Source organism: Danio rerio, chromosome 17 (assembly GCF_049306965.1).
Source record: "Danio rerio strain Tuebingen ecotype United States chromosome 17, GRCz12tu, whole genome shotgun sequence".
NCBI classification, from domain to species: domain Eukaryota; kingdom Metazoa; phylum Chordata; class Actinopteri; order Cypriniformes; family Danionidae; genus Danio; species Danio rerio.
In genome coordinates, this window is record NC_133192.1 from 43,607,955 (window position 1) to 43,625,283 (window position 17,329).

Consider the following 17,329-nt stretch of genomic DNA (forward strand, 5'->3'; position numbering starts at 1 on the left):
CGTATACATTTACATTCCAGGAGGTAGTGCTGACCCACCCTGCTTCTTCCCTAAACTAAACCAATAGTGTTTTTTAAAAGCACAGACTGACCTATACACCAGCTACCCCAAACAGATAGTGTTTTAAAAAGCAATCCAGAAAAAAAAGCCAGCTTATTTTTTACCACTTTTTGAGATTTTACCACATTCTTACCCCGATATTTACTTGTTTATGTTATTTTTTGAATTCTGTTTTTGTTTTACCTATACTTTCTGGAACGGTTCTTCATCAGACTTGAACCCGTCACCGTAGTCAACTCTTTTCAGCATATCAAGTCTGCCAGCGTACACTATGAGCCACTTGACAAACTGGTAACAGCAGATAAGCCATTCATATGGAGGTAAGCGGTCAGCTGCTAGCATGAAAAGGATCAGCATTCGTTTTAAAGACAAAATGCAGCCATGCATACTTCTGGCTACATAATTTGCGATCACCAGAAATGTATATTGGGCTACGTTTTCAAAATGATTCTATGTTGTTAATATGTGCTACATACATCCTAAGAAATAGCCAGTATTTTAGTAATATGAGTTATAAAACAAATGTAATGTAAAGAATTAACCAATACACATATTTATGAATTAATTTATTCATTAAAAACTAATAAATGCTACTACTACTACTACTACTACTACTACTACTACTACTACTACTACTTCTTCTATTACTACTACTACTTATGAAACATAGCTACTGTAACATTATAAAGCTTTCAGCTTTAGGCCATTTTTGATTCTCTGCAACTCATTCAAATACCACACAATAGTGTCTAAATCCCCTTAAATGAACACATCAACCTAATAAAGGTGACAGATAGCTGCCCCTTCACATAAATTGAAAATCACTGACAGCTTCCACCTTTTCTTCTTTCATAAGATCACTGCTGTTGTAGATGTAATTTCCTGTTTTCTAAGAACTGCTGTGTCAAGAAAGTCTCCTGTTCTAATTTCCGTTTCTCAGTTTCCAACGTAAACTCCATTTAACAATGTTCTAATTAGAAAAGTGCTAATTAATTTTGTTTTTCAAAAAGCAGGATAAAAGAAAAAAGGTGCCATCACAGAAATAACATAACATAAATCATCTATAAAAGCCATTTATAAAACTGTTTGAATATTCTTTGTCATTCATTTATTTTCCTTTAGCTTGGTCCCTAAGCTATCAGGGGTCACCACAGCAGAATGATCTGCCAACCATTCCAGTGTATGTTTTACGCAGCTGATACCCTTCCACCCACAACCCAATTCTGGAAAACACCCATACACTCGAACGTTCACACACATACTCATACACTTTAATGCCAATTTTGTTTACCCAATGCACGCATAGGGCATGTTTGGGCTGTTTGGTAAACAGGAGCACCCGGAGGGGACCAAACAAACATGGGGAAAACATGCAAACACACAGAAATTCTAACTGGAATGCGAACCAGTTGACCTTCTTGCTGAGCAGCAACAATGCTAACCACTGAGCCACCGTGGCGCCTTACTCTTTTTATTTATTTTTTGATTATTTGTGGAATGGACGATAGCTCAAGGCAGGACTAATATACAGTAGTTGTATTAGATTATCTGTGACATTGTTTTTATTTAAAAAAAATGGCTTAGAAAAACACATTACTGGTATGCATCTGGAGACAAACTATGGCACAGATGTATTTTAGGATAGCCCTAGATAAGACTTTTTTATTTAATGTGATTTAAATGCGCACTTTGACAGTTAAGCTGTTTTTTTTTAAAGCTCCAGCATGTGTTTGAATGGTACAGAATTTAGTACTCTGTTTAATTTAATCAGTTAATGAAGATCTTCTTTAAAAACGGATTGTGCTGCTTCTCATCGAGCTAAGGCTTCAAAAAATGCAGCAAAAGAATGCAGAACATAAAATAATATTTTTTGATTTCAAACTGACTATATATATATATATATATATATATATATATATATATATATATATATATATATATATATATTAGGGCTGTAACGATACACGATATGAAATCGAAATCGAGACACTCATATCTAAGATCCTGTGTCGCCGTGTGATAAGGGAGAATCGCGACAGACCCCGTGACCACCTTTCCAATAACGTCACACGTGCCTGCAAAAGTTGAGCTAGTTGAAGAAGAACGTGAGGAAACACTTTTTTTTTCCCGCTCGACATTACAAGCACTGCTCCGTTTAAGCCCTCGCAATAAGCGCTTAGCCGGGAGAGCTCGCACAGAGTTCTTAGTAAGGGACCGTCTGAATGTGTCAGGAATATCAATAACAATACCAACTTAACCCCGCTTGACAACAGACAACGGCAGAAACATTGCCAATGCTGTCAAAGCATTGTTGTTAATGTGGCTGTGCAGAGAGAGATGGGCATTCACCAGATGCCCCGACTCCTCTGCAGAAGAAACTTTTCTGTAACCGTGCTGTGCGCTTTCTGTTTAGCCCTTTGGGAGTTAACGTTACGTGCTGATTGACAGGTGCGCGATACGTGAGGCCAGGAAACCGGACGTAGCTTTCAGTTAAGATGAACACAGTTTCTATAGTTATACTTTATTTATAAATAAAGGTATATGGCTCTGCATATAATCACTCTATCTTGCTGGAGTTTATAGCAGTTTCGCTTTACTTCAGGACGCATTAATGCCGCTTTGAAGGTCTAATCGCTGTTTTAAGTTATCCAGAGCTGTATGAATGTAAAAATCTTGAATATCACAATAGTATTAAATATTACAATTGTAACAACATAGACAGCAACACTTTTGCACAATCGATACCCAGCTGATGCAATGGTTTCATAAGAGGACAGTGCTTTTTCTCTTCTTTTTTCCTTTTCAACATAAAGGCAGTGAGGTGCGCTCTGTTTTCGGCTTATAAAGCATGTATTCACATTAATGCAATAGCATATTTAAACAACAAAACTGTTTACAAAAAGTCTACATATGCGTTGTTGTTGTCTTTTCATCACGCAGCGCGCACACTTGAACCGCGAGGGGGAGAGAGGAAACCATCAGGACATATTTTTTAAAATAATGATTTCTACTAAAAATGTAAAAGGTTTTGTTATTATAATAATAACAGCGGGGCATTAAATAAATGCATATTTTCTGTGGAGCGGGCAATTTGAGGAAGTCTGCGATATTTATTTGACGGAAGAAAAAACATGATTGGAAAAAGACAGCCTATGCCGGTTGTTAAAAAGAATCAGTAAGTATTTTCGATTTGTAATATAAATTAATTATTTAAATGAAAATAATTTAGGGCAGTCCTATTTATTTTATTTATTTTATTTAGATTATTCTGCTCTTCTGTGCTAAACACTGCAGGTGCGTAAAGATGCTCTGTTGTTCTGTTCTGTTATTAATATGCTAGCATTTAAAAATAAATCAGTAGCTTATTTTAAAATGCAATATTTAATTTGTCGGACACAAAATAGACACGTCAATTTGTTTAATATAAAATTAATAGTAATCTGACCAGTTAACCATTAATAACCAATTAATGAGCAGCGGTTGTCGGTTAGCTAAATTAACCGAAATGAGAATCCCTAGTAGCCATTTAATTTACTTTTTCTATGTAAGAGAACTTGATGGAAAAATAATTTTCAACATGCTTGAACCATCTACACAATGGAGTTTAGTTCTGTTTGGTTTTTCAACAGTATTTTGTTACAAAGAAAACAAAAGTGATATAGCTTTGGCTATATAACGTCGTTGTCTGTGGCCCCTAAATCTAAAAGTTATAAATTGCCACGAAATTGTTTCACTCTCACATCATTTAAAAGAAAAGATCCACATTGTCCCTCGATAACGTCAACAGACTGGACTGGTTTAGCAACTGGATAAATGTAAAGGAGGACTAAGCAAAATTGTTTCTACTTTATATTTAATGTTCTCAACTTACAGCAATACAACTTTACAATGAGTGCAATTGTTTGTATTCAATACTTTATTATTATTTTTTTTTCTTTATTGGCATTGATTGTTTTGAAATTCAAATGGCATTAACATGCCTGTGTTTTAATTTCTGTAATATTAATCGCTGTCAGGCCAGGATCTTGATAGTTTATTGTGGGTTTGTTGTTTACATGAAGAAATCTGTGTTACAAGTTAAACAAAAATTCTAATAAACAATTATATTTTGAATTTAAATAGTTTTTGTCTTGCGTTTACATTATTTTTACATTTGAATAGCCAACATTACAAGTTTCAGTCTTTTGAATGTGATAAATCATGATTAATCGAGATTAATAAAAAAAAAATGTGATTAATTAGTATTTTTTTTAATCGATTGACAGCACTAATATATATATATATATATATATATATATATATATATATATATATATATATATATATATATATATATATATATATATATATATATATATATATATGCATTAGTAACATTGTATGTAACATCTAATTATATTAGATAATTTTGAAACTGTTTATTGAGGTCCGAGACTGTGTGAGGATTTTAAAAGCATCCAGGCCTAAGAAATTGTACCTTTTTTACCTTTAATAATGAATTAATTTATCAAACAGTGTATCCATCTTCGGATGGCTACTTCTAGCGGGATAAACCGCCATGTCATAAAGAGTGAAACATCTCAGACTGGTTTCTTTACCATGACAATGAGTTCACTGTGCTCAAATAACCTCCAAAGTCACCAGACTCAATCCAATAGAGCACCTTTGGGACGTGGTGGAATCATGGATGTGCAGCTGACAAAACTGCATGCTATCATGTTAATATGGACCAAAATCTTTGAGAAAGATTTCCAGTACCTTGTTAAATCTATGCTATGAAAGATAAAGGCAGTTCTAAAGGCAAAAAGGGTCCAACTCAGTAGTAGTAATGTGAACCTAATAAAGTGGCCAGTTAGTGTATGTCGCAGAATGAAAATAAATAAATAAATAAATCACAATTTTAGATGAAATTTTAGTTTTTATGTTTTTATAAGATTGTGCAGCCCCAATTTAAATCTAATCAAATGAAACAGTACTCCAACCATGAACTATATAAAAGAAGTACAAAGTGTTACCCAGCTACTTTTATGTTTAAATTGAAAAACAACTAGCTTTTTCTCATCTGCCACACATATCTCACACATCTGTTCTGACACAGTTTGTGCCTACACAAGCTAATTTGTCACAGTAAAAAAGTATTCTTGCAAGAATAAACAATAGCTTTGCTGTTTAGGGCTGCTGATGAAAGCGTGCTATTATATATTTTTTTTCTTTCTTCTAGGCCTTTTTGAAAATATGTTTATACTGAGAAAATCTGTTATTTTCCCTAAAGATACATCTGTTGTCTTTAGTACAAATCTGTCATGGCACAATGCTTTGTTGCTTCTGGAAGTTTAGAGTAATGACACACACCCATAACCTGATAGGTATTCTCAAAACTTTAGCAGCGAAATATACACAGTAGATTATATTAGGGCAGAACAATAAACAGTATATCGTTTTAACATTGATATCGCAATGTGTGCATCCGCAATAGTCACATCGCAGGATCTTCAATGTCTAGTCATATTAGTAGACTAAGCACAACAGTTCAGGACATTAAAGTGATTTGTGAGTTGTTGCGAAGCTTATGCATAATAGAGTAAAATAGACTTTAAGCAAGTCTAAATTATCCAGGCGCAGAAAATTGTGCTGTTTGTAGGCTTATTAAAAATGAATTGTATTCAATTATTTAAATGATGAAGACCATAGTGTTATTTTACATTTGATTATTCAGCTTATGTGCCTGAATACTATTAAACTGAAAAGACAGTATATTTCATTTATATTTTTTCTATGCTTGTTATAATGATAATATTATTATTATTAATAATATTATTTGTCATTTTATACTCTTCCCCTCAAAATCAATCTAATCAAAACTGATTTATTTCCAAATAGAGCCATGTGATTTTAAGTCATCTATGGGAACTGTTTTAATTTTGCAATAAACTACCTGACAAGAGTCTTGTTGTCAATTCCAGTTGTAAGAGCAACTAAAAATAACTTGACTTCCAGTTTCTCATGTTGCAGAAGGTAGGTTTTTTTTTTTTTCAATGAATCATCTGTTGAACTGCATCCTAATCATCACAAATACTGCAGAAGGCCTACTGGAACCTTCATGGACCAAGAGTCTTCAAGATTCTGACAGAAATCAGTCAGGTTTGTTGAAGGAAAATCATGGTTTTGGTTTACATTCAGTATAGGGGCATGCAAGATATTTGCAGAGTGGATGGCAGCATCCACAGCCTGAGGTATCAATACATTTGTGCTGCCCATTACAAACCACAAGAGAGGGAAAATCCTTCAGCAGGATAGCACTCCTTCTCATACTTCAGCCTGCACATCAAAGTTCCTGAAAACAAAGAAGGTCAAGGATTGGCCAGTCCAGTCAACAGACAGGAATATTATTGCCTGTCTGGGGTAAAGTAAAATAGGAGGTGTTGAAGATGAATTCAAAAAGAAAAATCTTTATGAACTCTGGGAGTCCTGCAAGAACGCTTTATTTGCCATTGCAGATTACTTTATTTGTCAAAGTTATTCGAGTCGTTGCAGAGATATACGGATGCAGTTATTTAAGCTCATGGGAGTCACAATATATAACACAATATAAGTTATTTTTCCACTGCACCATTACATTATATTCTATACTGTATATTTATTCCTGTTAAGTGACAAGACTTTTGTCTAAGCCAAGTCAGACATGGTTAAATAATAAAAATCCAAGCATCATCATATTTTATCTTGGTAAAATATGCATAATATTGAGGCCTCTGCTTTTCATATAAGCCTCTTTTAATACCAAATGATCAACTAAAAGTCAAGTTATTATTTGTTGTTCCTAAAACTTGGATAAGCACCGAGTCTTTTGTTAGGCAGTGTACAAATTGAAAAAAGAACAATGTGCAAATTGTCATTTTTTTTATTTATTTTTTTTATTTCTAATACTGTATAGGCCTACACTATACTATTAAAAAAAAAAAAAAAAAAAAAAAAAAAAACCTTTAGGTCACCTAAAAATCATTGATCCTAGATGTTCTAATCTTTCTCATGGTTACAGCCACATATGTAAAAACAAAGCACTTAGGCTCACAAATATCTATGAAAGAATAGGTCATCCTTAGGAATTCTAACTGAAATCAAGTGTGATATTGTGATATACGCCATCTGTTCAATAAGAAAAGTGTGAATCTTCCTCACCACTAAATATCCCATGGTCAGCTGTTAGCAGCATTATAACAAAGCAGAAGCAATTGGGATCAACAGCAATCAGCATATAATGGTAGGCCATGTAAAATCACATTGTCGCCAACTTTCTGCAGAATCAATAGCTACAGACCTCCATCCATCACGTGGCCTTCAGATTAGCTCAAAATCAGTGCATAAAAGCTTTAAGGGATGGGTTTCCACAGCCTGATCTCACAAGGAACCTTAACTATTTTATGTTTTGTTAGTATAGTGGTTAATTTATACAAATCAGTGTTCAGTCTTACAAAAATGTATGATTTTAAAAAAAGAGGCATGGCCCAACCTCACCTCTTAGCCAAACAATCATTATGGCATAAGCAAATTGTAATAAATTGTACAAATGAGATTGTATAAATTCATACGAATTAGCCGCTAAATCAAAAAGTTACGAATTGCTGTGGGATTGTGTTGGTTTTCATGACCGAACAGCTGCATTCAAGCCATTACCAAGTACAATGCAAATGTTCACCACTGGACACTTAAGCAGGTCGCACACCAGAAGCGCCGCTCGGCGCCGCGACACGGCGCGCACATGACAGATTAAAGTATCGCATACCAGACGCGCACATTCGAATGATATTTAACATGAAACTAATCAGATGCCGCTCTGTGGCATGGCTGAAAAATGAACTGAGTCGTGGGCAGGCGCCGCCGACAGCCGCCGACTTGCGGCGCCGGTGTGTGTATCCTGATAGAAACCTATGTTTAGAATTCTAAAATGCATGGTGCTGCGTGTCGCTGCGCGGCGCGCCGCCGAGAGGCGCTTCTGGTGTGCAACCTGCTTTACACCCCATTCACATGGGGCGTCAGCATCAACTCTTACCATTCACTTTGAATGGGTGACATCAGGCATTGTGACAACTGCATTGTGGATCCATTGGTGCTGCTTCAGTGGTATTGCTCACTGTAGAAGTTGGGACTTTCTCAAATTTTTTAAGCGCAGACGGAAGCATCAGCCAATCAGATCACTGTATGCAAATACATCAGCTCAGACAGTCGCCGGTTGCTGACTAATTTCAATGGTTGTTGCTACGATGAAAATCGCGTTAGCCCCATCATCAAGCGTTGATGCTGAAGCCCTGTGTGAATCGGGCATTAGAGTATTGGAGATTTGTTCTCTGAAGTGATGAACTACACTTCTCTTCTTAGTTTTTATTTTATTCATTTATTATTAGAGTTATTTTTTTAGTTAGGGGTTGGCCTCGACCCCTTAATATAGTTTACAGCAAAAAAAAATTAATTTTAATTTTAATTTAAAAGCATCAGGACTACAAATGGGCTATATTCTCACACGTGCAAAGAGCTGTTTTAGGCTGTAAATTAAAGCTAATAATTTAAAAACAATTATTACTAGAAGTAATTGTTTCGCTTTACAAAACATGTGTGTCATTAGAAGCCATGGCTATTGATTTGTACTTGTTTGTGTGAGTTTTTTTTTTTTTTTTTAATTAGAAAAACCTATCACTATTCACCACCATTATATGAATCACCAAGGATCAGAGATTCATCTAAAAATCTTATTTATTGTTCTACTTAAGAAGAAGAGTGACTTACATCCAAGATGACCTGTGGGTAAGTACACAAATAGAAACAAAAAAAAGGTGAAATCTTTTTAATTCCAGATATGCTTCAGCATTTCAAGAAATTGTGGATTTTTTCATCTTCTCAAACTTTGTGGGAACAGTTTGGGGATGACCTCCTCCTGCAACACAACTGTTTATCAGTGCACAAAGCAAGGTCCATATAGACATGGATGAGCAAGTTCGGTGTGGTGAAACTTGACTACATGGCCTCAACCTAATCATCTTCAAGATGAATTAGAGCGGAAACAGTGAGCCAGGCCTTCTCATCCAACATCACATACTGTACATGCACCTCTAGAAGAATGGTCACAAATTCCTATAAATACACTCCTAAACCCATTGGGAAGCCCTCTCATGAGAGTTTAAGCTGTTATAGCTGCAAATTTACTCTATACTGGACTTTTTTTTGTGACTCAAAAAGCTATTTCTGCTTCATTCAACTCCAAAAATGTATTTCGTTGCTTCTTATTAAAACTACACCTAATGTATGATAAACAGTATTTTCACATTTGATCAAATTTGTATGCTGTTCAAATTTACTACCCTTTCATTATGTTGGTGGCTGTTTTTGCCCCGTTGACTTCAATTATAATATTTATTTATTTATTTTATTTTTTTTTTTTGCAAAGCCATTACACCATTTATTCATGCATTAATTTGTTGGTGGTTTTTCCTGTTGAATTTTAGAAAATTTCCAGTTTTTTCCCCCTAAAATATGCATCTAGGCAATTTATTACCAAAAGTTATTGTATTTGCTGAAACACAGAAAAGGTTGTGGGCAAATTAAGACTCAAAATCAACCCAGAATGGATAAAAACATCTTCAACAGCACACAACAGTTCATGCTGATAGCATGAACTACATTAAGTTACATAACAAAAGTTAAGTTTTATTTCAGCTAATAAAGCATGCGCATTTACATCAACATGGAAATTGTGCTTTCATAGATAAGATAAAACATCATTTCAAACTTGCTAAGTGATGTAAAATAAAATGACAAATCAAGTTGCATTCACTGCCAGTTATGTCTTGGTAAAATGTCAGTTGGCTAAACTCAAGCTAAGCTTAATCAGTTATCTTAACTTAAATCTTACAATTAAATGTTTCAGTTATTGTAGGTGTTACCACATGAAGTACAATTTCTAAGTCGATCAAAAAAAAAAAAACGCAGTACAAATTAAATCTTAAGGATTACGACTGGGATGCCTTTTAAGTTCATGTGAACGTAAAGACAAATGTCCCAATAATTTATATGACATTTTATATGACATTAAATATACCAAAGTGCAAATGCTAGAGTTTTATCATTAGAATAGATCGGAAATCAACTTAAATCCCATAAGATCCCTGATCCCGCGGTCATTTGTAATAAACAGCTTAAAAACAGCATGATATTTCCATTTCAGACCTTTTTCTGACAGCTGATGTGCACAAAAAAGTAAAGCTGCCATCCATTGTGTCACAATTTTTCATGCTACATGCACGTAAACAGTATGTCATGTTTACAAATGTTATGTTGACAAAAATCTACCATGACAAAACTAAACTGATGGATAATACAAAAGTCTCCTTCTTAGGCTAGCTTTTGTTCTTCCTAAATAGCAAGGATACTTGACAATTTGCATTTATCATATTATGTATTTGGTATCATATAACATGTTCTGGTATAAGGACATTTTATGTTGCAAACCTAAATGCACTTTTAGTCAAATTGTTTGATTACAATAGCCATTACAGGTGATTATAACTGTAGATATTAGCCATTGTAACACATGTTAACACATTTAAAATTAACAATGTAACTTGCCTTAATAAATATATTATAAACAAACCATTGCATTACAGATGTAACATTTGCCATTATACCTTGTCATATGAGTAATACATAAGTAAATGATGTGGTGTCCAGTTAAAATGCTAAAAGCTTTAGAAAAAAAATAAAAAATAATGCAGTGAACCAAAGCTGCATTCAGACACACAGACATTTTATCTGATATTATTATTGATGTTTTCTGATGGTGACCAATGGCTTTGATTAGTTTTGTTTATATTTAGCTGAAGGGAACAATACTAAAATCCGAAATACAGTAGTTGATATATTGTCACATATATATTTTTGTGAACATAAATTAGATTTGCAGCCGTGAATATTTCTGTTGAAAACAGTGTGCATCAAAATACTATCATACATATGCTATACATAAATAATTGCATACTCTAATAAACTATTTAATTACATTTACACAGTCCATTGCTGACATTTCATGTCTAAATCTTGTCTAAAAAATACGAGAGAGAGAGAGAGAGAGAGAGAGAGAGAGAGAGAGAGAGAGAGAGAGGGAATTGTTAAAAAGTTTAACTAATATAGTCAACACAAAATTAGCTATCTTTAAAATTAAAATATTTGTCCAAAAATATTTTACAACATGTCTACAACAGTACAAATAACTTCATTTAATCCCCATTTATGCCAAAAAACTTCATCTTTTTGTAGAATTTAAAATTATTGTTTTGCTTGCCCGGTTAAAAAAATGATTGCGTTTTTAACCACTATAATCACCATTACAGCATCCTGAATTGACTTTATTCATAAACTGATATTATTTTTCTATACCCTTTTGTATTCAAATCCCGATATAAAAAAAAATGCTTTATGGATAAAAAATAAAACATTTAAAACATCAAAAAGTGGGAATGTGTTTTACAATCCTTTAAACAACGACCAACTGAGAGAAAGAGAAAATAATAGCAATAATAAGATGAAGAAGAAGAGAAGACGACAAAGAAAAATGCGATTAAAAAGACAATGATGAAGAGGTCACACTTTACAATAAGGTTCATTAGTTAATGTTAATTGATGCATTTACTGACGGGAACAAACAATGAACAATACATTTACTACTGTATTTGTTCATGTTAGTTAACGATAGTTAATGAAAATACTGTAGTTAATTGGTAGTTCATGTTAACTCATGGGGCATTAACTAATGTTAACAAGCATGGACTTGGATATTAATAATGCATTAGTAAATGTTCAATTATGAATAATAAATGCTGTACATGTGTTGTTCATGATTAGTTCATGTTAGTAAATGCATTAACTAATGAACCTTATTGTAAAGTGTTATCGATGAAGAATATAAAGAAGACGAAGAAAAGATGAAGACAAAGACAAAGAAGCAGTAGAATAAGATGATAAAGAAGACAATGATAAAGATGAGGAGAATAAGACATTGTAAAAGTTGATGAAGAAAAAGAAGACAAAGAAAAAGACGAAGAAGACAGAGCAAGATGATGAATAAGAAATTGATGGATGAGAAGATAAAGAAGATGGAAAAGACTATGAAGAAGAAAAAGAAAATATGAAGATGATGATGATATGAAGAAGAATATGATGATGATGAGGAAGACAATGATGAAGAACAACAAAAGAAGACAAAGAAGAAGATGAACAAGACAAAGAAGACAAAGACGATGAATGAGAAGACAATGAAGACTATGAAGAGGACATAGAAAAGATAAAGAAAAAAAGAAGAAAAGACAGTAATGAAGAAGATGAAGACAAGGAAAATTAGACCATGAAGAAGATGACAAAGAATACAAGGAAGATAAAAAAGATGAAGAAGACAAAAAAGAACAAAAAAAATCATGAAGAAGAGTAGGAGACGATTAAAAAGAATACAACGATGAAATGAAGAAGAAGAAATGATAAAGGAAAAGTATGAAGAACAAAAGATGGAAAAAAAAGACAATGATATTAAAATTTGAGAATAAATTTACACTTTTTAAAATTTATTTTTTTTTTTTGTCAACTGTCAACCAGCTAACATCACTTCACATTTGCTCATCATTGCACTAAAGTAAACAGGACAGGTTATAATGGTATACATGTACAACAGGCTGCGAATATGAACAGATCATTCTTACCTATATTGTGTCTTGTGCCATATGGCTGTTTCTCTCAGCCTTTTCCCACCCAAACGCTTCCAGAGAGATAGTTTCCTGAGGAAACAAACAAACACACAGACAAACAAATAAATCCACAATAAGAATGAAGATAGCACATTCAGTGTATTTATTTTGTAAATGACTGCATAAATATTCTCCTTTTCCTGGATGTCTGGATCTTTCAAACTGTCATTTACTGTATTTTGCTTTGACATCCATTTTGTTTTTACAGCAGCGTGATACTATTTCAATAGCCATGAAGGCCAGATACAGATGATTTATAAAACCGCATGAGGATTTTTCACAGCGGGTCCTTTACTGCAAACATCTACTGTTTTTTACAAAAGGATTTATGCTGCACACTATCAGATAGTCTGTCGGTCAAAAGAAAATATGTTTTTACTATAATGGAACATGGCCTGCTGCATATTTGAGTTGGTAGATATGTGATTTATTGTTTTTATTTTTCCCCCTCTCCTTCTGATCCTTTGTATGGGCATGTGGACACAGAGTAATAAGCCATAATCTTTGTTGCTCTCTTCACTTGTCAAGGCTGGACAAACAAAACGCCTTCAATTCTAAGAAATGTTGATTTGAAACATGGAGAATCCTATTCTTGATGACGAGAGCAGTAATAAGAACGAGCACCAGTAATATCCTGTTTCGGTCTATGAATTCTTATCTCTTTATCCCTCTACGCGTTCATGGAATAATGATAGGACTCTCATTTTCTTTCTTTCTTTCTTTCTTTCTTTCTTTCTTTCTTTCTTTCTTTCTTTCTTTCTTTCTTTCTTTCTTTCTTTCTTTCTTTCAAATAATCAGGTCAAATAACCTGATGTTATTACTTGATTTATTTTCTTTTGTTTTCCTACTTTATTAAAAGGAAATAAGTCTGAAATTGCTTTCTTATATTTATTTATTTATTTATTTATTTATTTATTTATTTATTTATTTATTTATTTATTTATTTATTTATTTATTTATTTATTTTTAAGAACCAACATGTACAGATTAATTTTAAATTAATAACGCTTCACATTAACTTGTACACATTCAAGAAAATAAAATGAATTAATAAATAAAAATAAATAAATAATTAAACAAATGAATAAAATATGAAGAAAAAGGGAAATTATCAATTTACATACACATATATTTTCAACTTTTTTATTAACAAAAGGTATTAAATACACTGTTTGAGCAGAAAACACACACAAACACACACACACACACACATACACACACACGCACACACACACACACACACACACACACACACACACACACACACACACACACACACACACACACACACACACACACACACACACACAACCATTTGGTTGCTTGCATTGTAAAAAAAAAAGATTAGTTTGCTTAACTTTAAAAAGTAAACCTATTGCTTTTAAAGCGATTGGTTGACTTCGCTTAAAAAAGTGAGTAAACCCATTGCCTTAAAAACATTTAATAAATGGATTAAGTTTATAAATATAAAATTAAGTCAGCTTCACGGTTCTAAGTTACATTAAACTTACTTAATATTCTTACAACTAAAGTCAACTTGTTGCTATTAAAGGCAGATTTATATTTCTGGTTTAGTGAAAAATCGAGTCCCCCCTGCAATCAAGTCCGCTTAAGACCCCAATGGATCGTCTGCGTTGAATGCCTTATTAAAAGAGCTTTTTATAGTCTGTTCTCAGTCTTGAGATTTCAACAAGACCTATCATATTAGTACCCTTATTATCAGTAACAACAAGTCAAAGACACGCATAGTTAAATAATTGAAACCTTTGTAAAAATGTCTTTGGAATGTTTTTATGTATTTATATGTAACATTATATATTTACATAAGAAGTGGTAGCACATTGTAGGCTATCTAAAATAAAAACATGAAGGAGAAATTCTCCATGCCACAACACATGCTTTTAGTTGCACATCAGTCTACAAAAGATATAGTTTAAAATAGTAACCCTCTTTTAAATTATATTTAATCAAGATTTTGCTGCATTTATATATATATACAGTTATATATAAACAGTCAAAATGAACGCATCAGTAGTTCTAGTTTTGAAGAAAATAAATTTTAAAATACAAGAGCCATTTGAGTCTGTAGTGATTAGATCACATCACGTCATAGATCTGGATTGAGGCTTAATGTTTCACTTACAGCGATTTCAATCTATTTCTCAAATAAATAAATAAATAAATACAAATTAAAATGACTTGGAAACACCATGAGTCACAGGTAAAACACGTATGATACCATTATCAAGCTTTGTTGTCATTTCCTTTGTCATTATATGCAAAACAGTAGCCTTGATTTCAGTGAGGACACGAATAAAAAGAAAAACATGACAATTTGGAAAGCAATTTTTACACTAAACCATTTGCATTCCTTTTTTTTTTTTTTTTTTTGCTCTGAGGCTTTAACAATTTCCATATGTTTCGAATCAGATTAGTTCTCTCTCAAGTCTAGCTGGCCTTTTTTTTTTATTTATTTCCTCCCCAAAATTTTAACTTGTCACATGTAAAGCATATTCCCTATTTGGCTTCAAGTCCGTGCAGTCATGCAGATGACATCAGACAGGCTGGTTATTGACAGCTCTTGAAACTTATGTGTTTATATTTTAGTGTTGTAACATGATGCAATTCAGTTTAGCTGGAAATAAAAGAAAAACATTTTACAATATGGGACACATAGTTTATTTTAGTACAAAGTAGCCCTGGGTTAAAAATCTGAGATACTTAGCCATAGTCAAATTATATGACATGCATTAGTACATGGAAAAGGCCACACCATGAAGTCTCAAACACTACTGCTTCCTTGTGTCATTTAAATTTCAAGATTGTAAAACCTGGGTGAAAAGCAGGTAAATCCGAACACAAAACAGATGTGACTAACGGGCCACAACCTCAAGATTTGCTTGTACTTTAGGTCAAATTTAACTCATTCGAATCTGATGAGCTGAAACATTATCAGAAGATCAGCAGTCACAGACTGATGTGTTGCTGTAGGATCATTATTACAAATGCCACAGGCTGCATTTTGAGATTGCAACGGTTATGCTCCTTTGTTATTTTATAAGTGTATCAAAGTTTATACAGTGTTTCTCAACTGGTGCCAGTACCAAAAGTAAGGTGGGTCAGTGGGTCGCTGAGTGTGTGGTCAAAAAAACTACAAAAATTTAATTTTTAACTTATTTTGCTTATATCGTACTTTTATTTTGAAATACACATGCGACAACCGTACCTTTTGACATGTGAAATTTAATTTAATTATAGCAACAAATATGTCAAAGTGCAAGTACAACTCTAAATATGAAAAGTGTGGATTTACATATACTGACGACAAAAAAGGCTTAAAACCTCAGTGTTTCATATGTAGCAAGGTGCTCTCACAAGAGAGCATGAAACCTTCTAAATTAAATCGACATTTAAAAACCAAACATCCCATTTGTAAGGACAAACCTGTGGACTGTTTTTATAGACGACTGCAATAGCTGAGGGCATCACAAAAGTGCCTAACATCTTTATGTTAAAAACAAGATATTCTGCGCATCTTACTGCGTATAGCTCAACGTGTAGCAAAGGCCTAGAAAGCCCACACAGAAGCAGAAGAGCTTTAATTTGCTAGTTTGTTCTGTTCACCAGGATCAGGGTTTTATTAACAGTTCAGTTTAGTTTATGGTAACTGAACTCTTTCTCACCCTAACCACTGTTTACAGTATTTGTTGTTTTTACTTTGTAATATTTCTATAATTTCATATATTTTGTTAAATGACAGCAATAAAATATTTTGTTAAATGGCAGCAATAAAATGTTTTTTATTTGTAAGTCTTGATGATTTTCCTATGATTTATCTGTCACTACTTGTGAATGTTAACAAATAAATACAAATAAATTATAATTCCTAAAATTGTTTTATAGTTCCTAAAACTTTGAGTCGCGGCTTGATGATATATATAAATTTTATAATAAATATATATATTATATAAATTAAATAAAAAATACATTTTCTGATTTTTTTTTTTATTATTTACCCAAGGCACATATTTACTATGTAGATTTAACCTTACTGTGACCAATTTAACCCATTGAATAAATGCAATATATGGCACTTTTAGTGTATTTACTAATATAAACAAAATGTATGAAATCTTAGCTCCACATTTGCTAGTACATAAAGGTAAAAACAATGCTCTGCTTGTTAAGAGATAATGTACAGGATGTCATCATAAAACAACCTCCCTGATGTACTTTGTCCCGCTTATTACATGGCTACTTTGCACAAACCATAACATTTAGACACAAAACATTATTCTGAGCCTAGTTTATAAATTATTTTGTTTTTAATGCAAGCTGACAGAAAGAACCCAGATGGAATATAACGTTGCATTAACCTATGCATTATTACAATGTCACAAGGTGGTTCCAAACAGTCAAAAAGGCAAAGCTGACAGAAATTAAACTGGCTGAGAAAACATAAGCTGCCTCTGAAATTGCATAATTCA

The 17,329-nt window shown here is 33.0% G+C and overlaps 1 protein-coding gene across 8 annotated transcripts in view; it reads right to left on the bottom strand.

Annotated features, from left to right (window-relative positions):
* LOC797812 (leucine-rich repeat and fibronectin type-III domain-containing protein 2) overlaps positions 1 to 17,329 on the bottom strand; it is a 299,809-nt gene that overhangs the window by 87,240 nt on the left and 195,240 nt on the right. For all 8 annotated transcript variants that reach the window (XR_012393078.1, XR_012393080.1, XR_012393081.1 and 5 more), the window contains one exon: positions 12,798 to 12,872. The gene's annotated coding sequence lies outside the window, so the exon portion shown is untranslated. The remainder of the gene's footprint in view (positions 1 to 12,797; positions 12,873 to 17,329) is intronic.